Here is a 7,122-nt window from a genome sequence, read left to right on the forward strand (position 1 = left end):
TCTTCAATTGATGCTCTACTCATCAGGCAGATTGTAGAACCATCAGTACTTGTTGAAAGCTTGGCTTCATAAATGTTACCATGCCTGTAACCTTTCAGAACAACTTTGCCTGTAGATTTACTCACAACTTCACAGTGTTCTTCAAAGAAATCAACATGATAACCTCTGTCACAGATTTGACTTATACTCAGCAGATTGTGTTTAAGTCCCGAGACCAGAGCTACTTCATTAATGATGACATTCCCAAGATTGAGATTGCCATATCCCAATGTTTTTCCAATGTTGCCATCTCCATAAGAAACACTTGGGCCAGCTTTCTCCACAAAGTCTGATAGTAGGGCTTTATTTCCAGTCATATGTCCTGAATATCCACTGTCCAGAACTAGGATGTTTTTCCTGTTGCCCTGCAATCACAAAGACCACTAATGATTAGTTTTAAGGATCCAGACTTGCTTGGATCCTTTGGCCTTATCAAGTTTGTTAACATTTGCAGCGGATTTAGCATTAGAGTTTATGTTAACATTTTTCTTATTAGAATTTACACTATCAGACTTTGAATCAGAATTTACACTAGAAGGAACAATGGAAACTTTCTTTAAAGAAGGTTTTATTTGATAATAATCATAGTACAAAACTATGATATTCCTTACAAGTATAAATGGAATTCCATAAACTACCACAATGAAACAAGGATTTTGTGGCTTATATCTAACAGACTGACTCTTAAACTCCTGACTTTGAAGGTAAGGAGTTTATGTTCTTATTCTTCCTGCAAAAAGAAGCCAGATGGTTAGAACTTCCACAGTTATGACACGTTTTTCTAGGAGCATTAGGAACAGGTTTATAATCATTGCTTTATTCACACCTTCCTTTCCATTCCTATTTTCCTAGGTGATTTTACCTTGTTTGCATTCTTAACATCTTTCAGCTTATGCATAAGCTGCTTCTTTATCATTAAGCCTATGTTTACTTCAGCTATCTTTTCCTGTTTTAGTTTGTCAGAAGTTAATCCCTTTTAACTTCTGATTTCTCATTATCAGACTTTACAGCTACAAACTTAACAAGTTTTAACTTTGGCTATTGCTTAACAATAACAGGCTTAATTTCTACAGTTTCTTTATCATTCTTATCCTCTCCATAACCTAAGCCCTCTTTCCAGTTTTCACTACTTAACAAATTCTGAGTTGTTCTGCCAGAGTTAGTCCAAGTCCTGATAATCTCTCTTTCCTTTTCTAACTCAATTTTTAGAGATTCATTCATTTTTAGCACTTCATCCCTAACATAAAAGGCATCATCTCTATCTTTCTGAGTTTGATGGAACATAACTAACTCTTTTTCTAAGAAATCATTTCTTTTCTTAAAAGCAAGATTTTCAGAAGTTAATCTTTCACATGTTAAGGTTTGATCTCTATAACTAACAAACATGGTTTTAAGATATCTTCTCAAATCATTAATATAATCAGTATGAAAAGCATAAGTAGTTTGAGGTACCTTTGATTCAGCAGCTTCAGAACTGCTTTCAGCACTTGCCTTATCAGCATTTGCCATCAAGGCATAATTCTCCTCACTTTTAGAATCTGAGGTGTCTGTCCAGCTTTTCTTCTTTGTGACAAGAGCCTTGCCTTTGTCACTCTTCACTTTCTTGCAATCAGGAGATATGTGGCCTTTCTCACCACAATTATAGCATTTGACATTGGTATAATCTCCTTTGTCGGACTTTCCTTGCCTTTCCTGGAAAACTTCTTTCCCTTCCTGAACTTCCTGTATGCAATCTTTGTGATCCCTTTCACCATAAGAGCACACAGCTTCATCATCTCTTCATCAGCATCCGTCTCAGGCAGGCTTTCAGATTCCGAGTCATCATCACTTTTAGAACTTGATGACTCAGTATCAGACTTTGTGAAAAGAGCTTTACCCTTGTCTTTCCTTGAGGTAGGTGCTTTGGGGGATTCTTCTTCAGCTTTAAGAGCAATTGTTCTTGACTTTCCTCCTTTCCTCTTGCTTCTTTGTTCCATCTCAAGTTCATGAGTCTTGAGCATTCCATAGATTTCATCAAGAGTTGTTTCATCAAGATTGTAGTTGTCTCTTATTGTTGTTGCCTTTAAATCCCAGCATTCAGGAAGAGCTAACAGGAATTTAAGGTTTGAATCTTCAAGATCATACTCTTTATCAACCAGTGACAGATCATTCAAGAGTTTGACAAATCTATCATATAAATCAGTCAATGACTCATTAGCCTTTGAGTCAAAGTGTTCATACTCTTGAGTGAGTATTGTCTTCATGTTCTTCTTAATCGTATCAGTTCCCTGACACCTTGTTTCCAGGGCATCCCATATCTCCTTTGCAGTCTTGCAGTTTATTACCCTGTTTGACATTACATTATCAATGGCACTATGCAGTAAGTGTCATACCTTAGCATCCTTAGCAATTGATGCGATATCTTCAGCAGTGTAATCACTCTTCTCTTTTGGTACAGTCTTTGCTGCTTCACCTGCAACTGCAACAGCGAGCTTGGTTGGTTTGTGAGGCCCTTCCTTTCTATCAATATGGGATATTCTCACCATCCATATGGGATATTCAGATGGCCTCAATATGGGAACTCTGATGGTCTCATATCGGCTTTGAATTTGTGTCTTTGGAGGTTCTTCAATTTTGGTGGGCTTAGTTGGAGTTTCTGTTTCAGACATGATTGTGTTTGGATCTTAAACTGTTTGTATGCTAACAGATTGGATCTGATACCACTTGTTAGGTCACACACACATACTGTAGAGGGGGTGAATACAGTGTAAAGTATAATCAAATCAAACTTTAATAACTCAAGTAACAGAAAACAAACTTTATTGAAATAATAAACTCTGTTACAGTATGGAACTGTTACCTCTCAGTGATGAACAAAAATCACGAGAGCTACTAGGGTTACTACGAATAATATTTTCGATAATGATAACACTTATGGTGTAAACCCTATGTCTGTGTTTATATACTACACAGTTACAAGATAATTGCTAATTGATATGGAATATAATTCTGCTTCCTAAAATATACCAATCATATATCTTTTCTTCCAAGTATTCTATTCTTCATAGAATTCCTTCTTCATGCATATCTCTTCTTACGTTTGTCTCGATCTTCTTTCCTTTAATCAGCTGCTGTCCTTATCTGAACGTCCTTCAGTACTTAAGTTCTGATATCCATCTTCTGATGATTATCTCCTGATAATATAAGTACTGATATCCTTAAGTCCTGACTTCCAGTAAGTACTGATTTATCCTGTTTAAGTAAGATCTGAAAACTAAACATAAATCATATTAGCCATGACATTATCAAATATATCTAACATGCTCACACCCTCATCCAGGAAACCAAAATTAGTCTTGGTACAATGCACCATTGAGTTCAAGGATTACTTAAAATAAATTCATTTAAAAAGGAAATTTAACCATGGATGAAGAGCTAGGGAGTGGCTGTAACATCAATGGCCATCCCAAGATGGCATCGATGGTGGATTCATCGGCAGGAGGTTCGTCTGAACATACCTCAACCTGGGTGGTAGAAGCTTGTACTTTTGTCTTCCACAGAAGGAGCATCAGCTACGGTTAGGATAACTTTTGCACCTTCTTTATTTTTCTTCTTTTTGACTCTCTCAGCTTCCTTAGCGGCATCCTCTCCAAGCTTTAACCAATCGAAATCGGGGAACACAACTATGGTGGATTTCGTAAGCCCTTCACCCCGTTGGCCCATCCAGCCTTGTACTTTGCCTTCTTGGTATCCAAAAGCACGACTTTTTATTATCCACCACTGATTAAAGCTTGAAAATCTTTATCTCAAGCTCGGGCACCTTTCTGGCGTGGTCAGCCGCAACTTCTTCCTTCTCCTGGTCTATGGAACTAACGATCTGGTTAAGCTGATCCCTTTCTTTGAGAAGCTGGGATTCCGAGCTTCTTATCTTCTTCAAAATCTTGGCATCTCTCTTCATATCATCATCCTTAGCTTTTAGAAAAGCCCTTATTCTTTGACTTCCTCAGACAGCCTTTAGTCCACACGGGAAGCTTCAATAATCCGCTCCACATGCTTCAGCTGAAGGGATAGGCTTTGGGCATTGGACATGGTAATGAGAGATGCAGCTTCGGTGAACTTGATCTTATCCCACTAGGCGATGGTTTCGTCAGGAACTTGGTTTTTTAGCATCTCGCTGAATAGCTGGAGCTTTCCAGCATCTTCTAGAACAACACCACTTCCTAATCGCTTTCCTAACTTGGAAACTAAAGCTCTAGCCTGATCAAGAGCATCCATTGATAGCTTCCTTTTTGTGGAGGTACCAAACTTTTCCAGGGTTGAGGAGGAGTGATGAATTCTTGAATTGGGGGAGACCTGAATAGGATTTTTGTTCTCATCATCAGAGCAAATATCTTCGAACTGATTGTCTACTTAATGCTAGAGAGAATTCCAGAAGCCATCTCTACAAAAATAGATGATGGAAAGAAGTCAGATTATATGAGAGGCATAGATCGAGGGGAATGAAACAATCACTATAAAGTAATAGAATAAACATAAAGATGCATGCATGAACCTATCATCTATGAGGTCCCAGCTTCATCAGCTGAACCCCCCTTAGAAACAAAACCACAATCTCCCAGTTTATCTTCAGTCAGTAAACTTGTACCATTTCCTAAAGCGGATGACAAGGAAAATGCTCGTTTAGTACATTTTAATAGGTTACTTGTGAGGGGTGACATAGCAAATGCCACTACAAACATAGGTACGAGGATGACAAGTTAACAAAGGAAGGTAGAGGAACCGTCTAAATAGCTTCAGATGGAAGTTAATTTTATGACACTTACTAGGATGTAGCTTGAAATCTTTCTTATAGGAAGGGAAACCATATCAATACAAAAATTGTTGTTGCCATCCGGACATCCCTTTTTTATTTTCACCTATGCACTTGCAGTCGTGAACTCCCCAACCAGCGAGATAGAATCTGAAGGAGCTGAAGGAAAGTTAGGGTTCACTACCTTAACTCTGAAACGGGTTCTGGTACTGACAGTTCTAGGATAAGCTGAAGAAGCTAAACTAAAGTCGGAAGGATCCACGCAAAAGGCTTCCTTGGTACTAGATTGGTGGAAGCTGGCAGTTGCGGATGCACGGCTAGGAGGAGGTATGGTCATTAAAGATGGACACGCAGACAATATGTCAAACAGGTTGTGAGAATTTTGGAATAAGCAGAGAGACATCTGTTGTAATAACACGAATTTTTGGGACTTTGTAAAATGATGAATGAATAGTAATCTTAAAGATCAAGGAAAAACTTTTAAGCCCACACTATATCAGGGTATTAAATTAATATTCCGAGTTGATATTGTGATTATACGTACCAAATGAGTGTATGCAAAAGTCTTTAATTCTCGAAGAAAACCAATAATTCAAAATGACCTTATTTTACGAATTATCGAGGAATACGAGAGTCACATTACGATCAAGGATTTAAAATCCTACGTACGAAACCCAAGTACAAGATTAAAAAATATAAGGATTTATAAGAAAGGATTACCCCGTGAATCACTTACGAGGATTTACCACAATTACGAGGAAGTGACCTAGTAAATACGTAAGTGAATTAATAAACGTAATAAACCCATGGAAATCCCATTGTAAACCATACAAATTAATTAGTACAAATACAACCAAGGATTGGTGATCAAATAGTAACCCATCCAAGAAGTATAGTAACATGTTTGGAGTAAATAGTAGAAATGATGGAGTGTGTACTTCTTAGCTTGTAAGTTAGGAAGTTAAGGTCATACTTCATGAGTTATACAAGCAATATACATATCTATGTGCCACAAAATTAACCAACATCAAAAGCACACATGCAAGCATCCAAAAACTCTCTCTCCCCCCCCACCTCTCTCTCTCACTCTCTCTCTCTCTCCCCCTCTCACCCATTCATCCCATTCAGCCCTTACAAGAAAAGGAGAAAAAGAAATCAAGAACTCAAGTTCTAGCCATGGATAAATCCTAGAATTAATTCTCAAGATTCAATATTATCAAACTAAAGTAAAGTAAATCTTTCACCCCATTTCTTTGTGTTTTTCATAGGTAAATAAAATGATAAAGATGATGATGAATAGTAACCAAATAGTAATTTCAAGTTGTTTTGTTGATTTCTTGGTTGGTTAAGGATCTTTAAGCTCATCCAAGGATTAATAAAGTATAATACATTCTATAGAGGCCCTCCAAGAACCCAAGAAAGTTATAAAACCTTATTTCAAAGTTTGTTTGTAATGAACTTTTCAAGAAAAGCATGGATCTTGAATATAGGTTAAAGTTGTAGTATTTGTATGTTAGTTGATTATTTTGGATGAATTTTGTAATATCCCATATTTTCAAATATTATTATTATAATTATTTGGAATTATTTATGTGACTTTTATGTGAATTTTAGTGAATTATCTGATAAGTGAATTGATGTTTGGGTGTTTAGATGTGATATTATTCGAGTATTTGAATTTTTATATGTCCAGAATAAAATATAGATAATTGTGATATTTTTTTCTGGTAATTTTTGGACTGTTAGATAATTTTATATTGATTTATGAATTATTAATTATTTTCTGAATAATTACCAAAATTATTTTATAAAGCCGGGAATCGTCAAACTTCAACCGTTTTTGCGTTTTTATAACCCGAAACTCTTCGGAAAACTCCTTCCTAACCTAATCTGGTAATTCCGGACATTTTTCGTGTTTTGACTTTTTCAATCCGGATTACGGTTTGACCCGTGCGCGGCCCGACGCAAGATTTTCGATACGATAGTCATTTCGGTAATCAACAAAAACCCGTATTCTCGAAAGACTGGATATTTTTACGTTATTTTCGTATATAGTGTTTTATAAAAAGCTCGGTTTTGATAATTATCCAATTCAGGTATTGAATTGTATCGTTTTTATAGTTACTTAGCAGCTAAGCAACTAATTTAACGATCCAAAACGATCCAGAATGATCCAATATTTCATAAATATAAATAGTCTAATTCTTATTCCGTTTATTCCGTTTATTCATTTGTAACCAGTTAAAACACCGTAAATACAGAGGAAAACCCGAGAAACCGATACGTTCCTGAGA

This window comes from Apium graveolens, chromosome 2, assembly GCF_009905375.1.
Source record: "Apium graveolens cultivar Ventura chromosome 2, ASM990537v1, whole genome shotgun sequence".
In the NCBI taxonomy this organism is placed as follows: Eukaryota; Viridiplantae; Streptophyta; class Magnoliopsida; order Apiales; family Apiaceae; genus Apium; species Apium graveolens.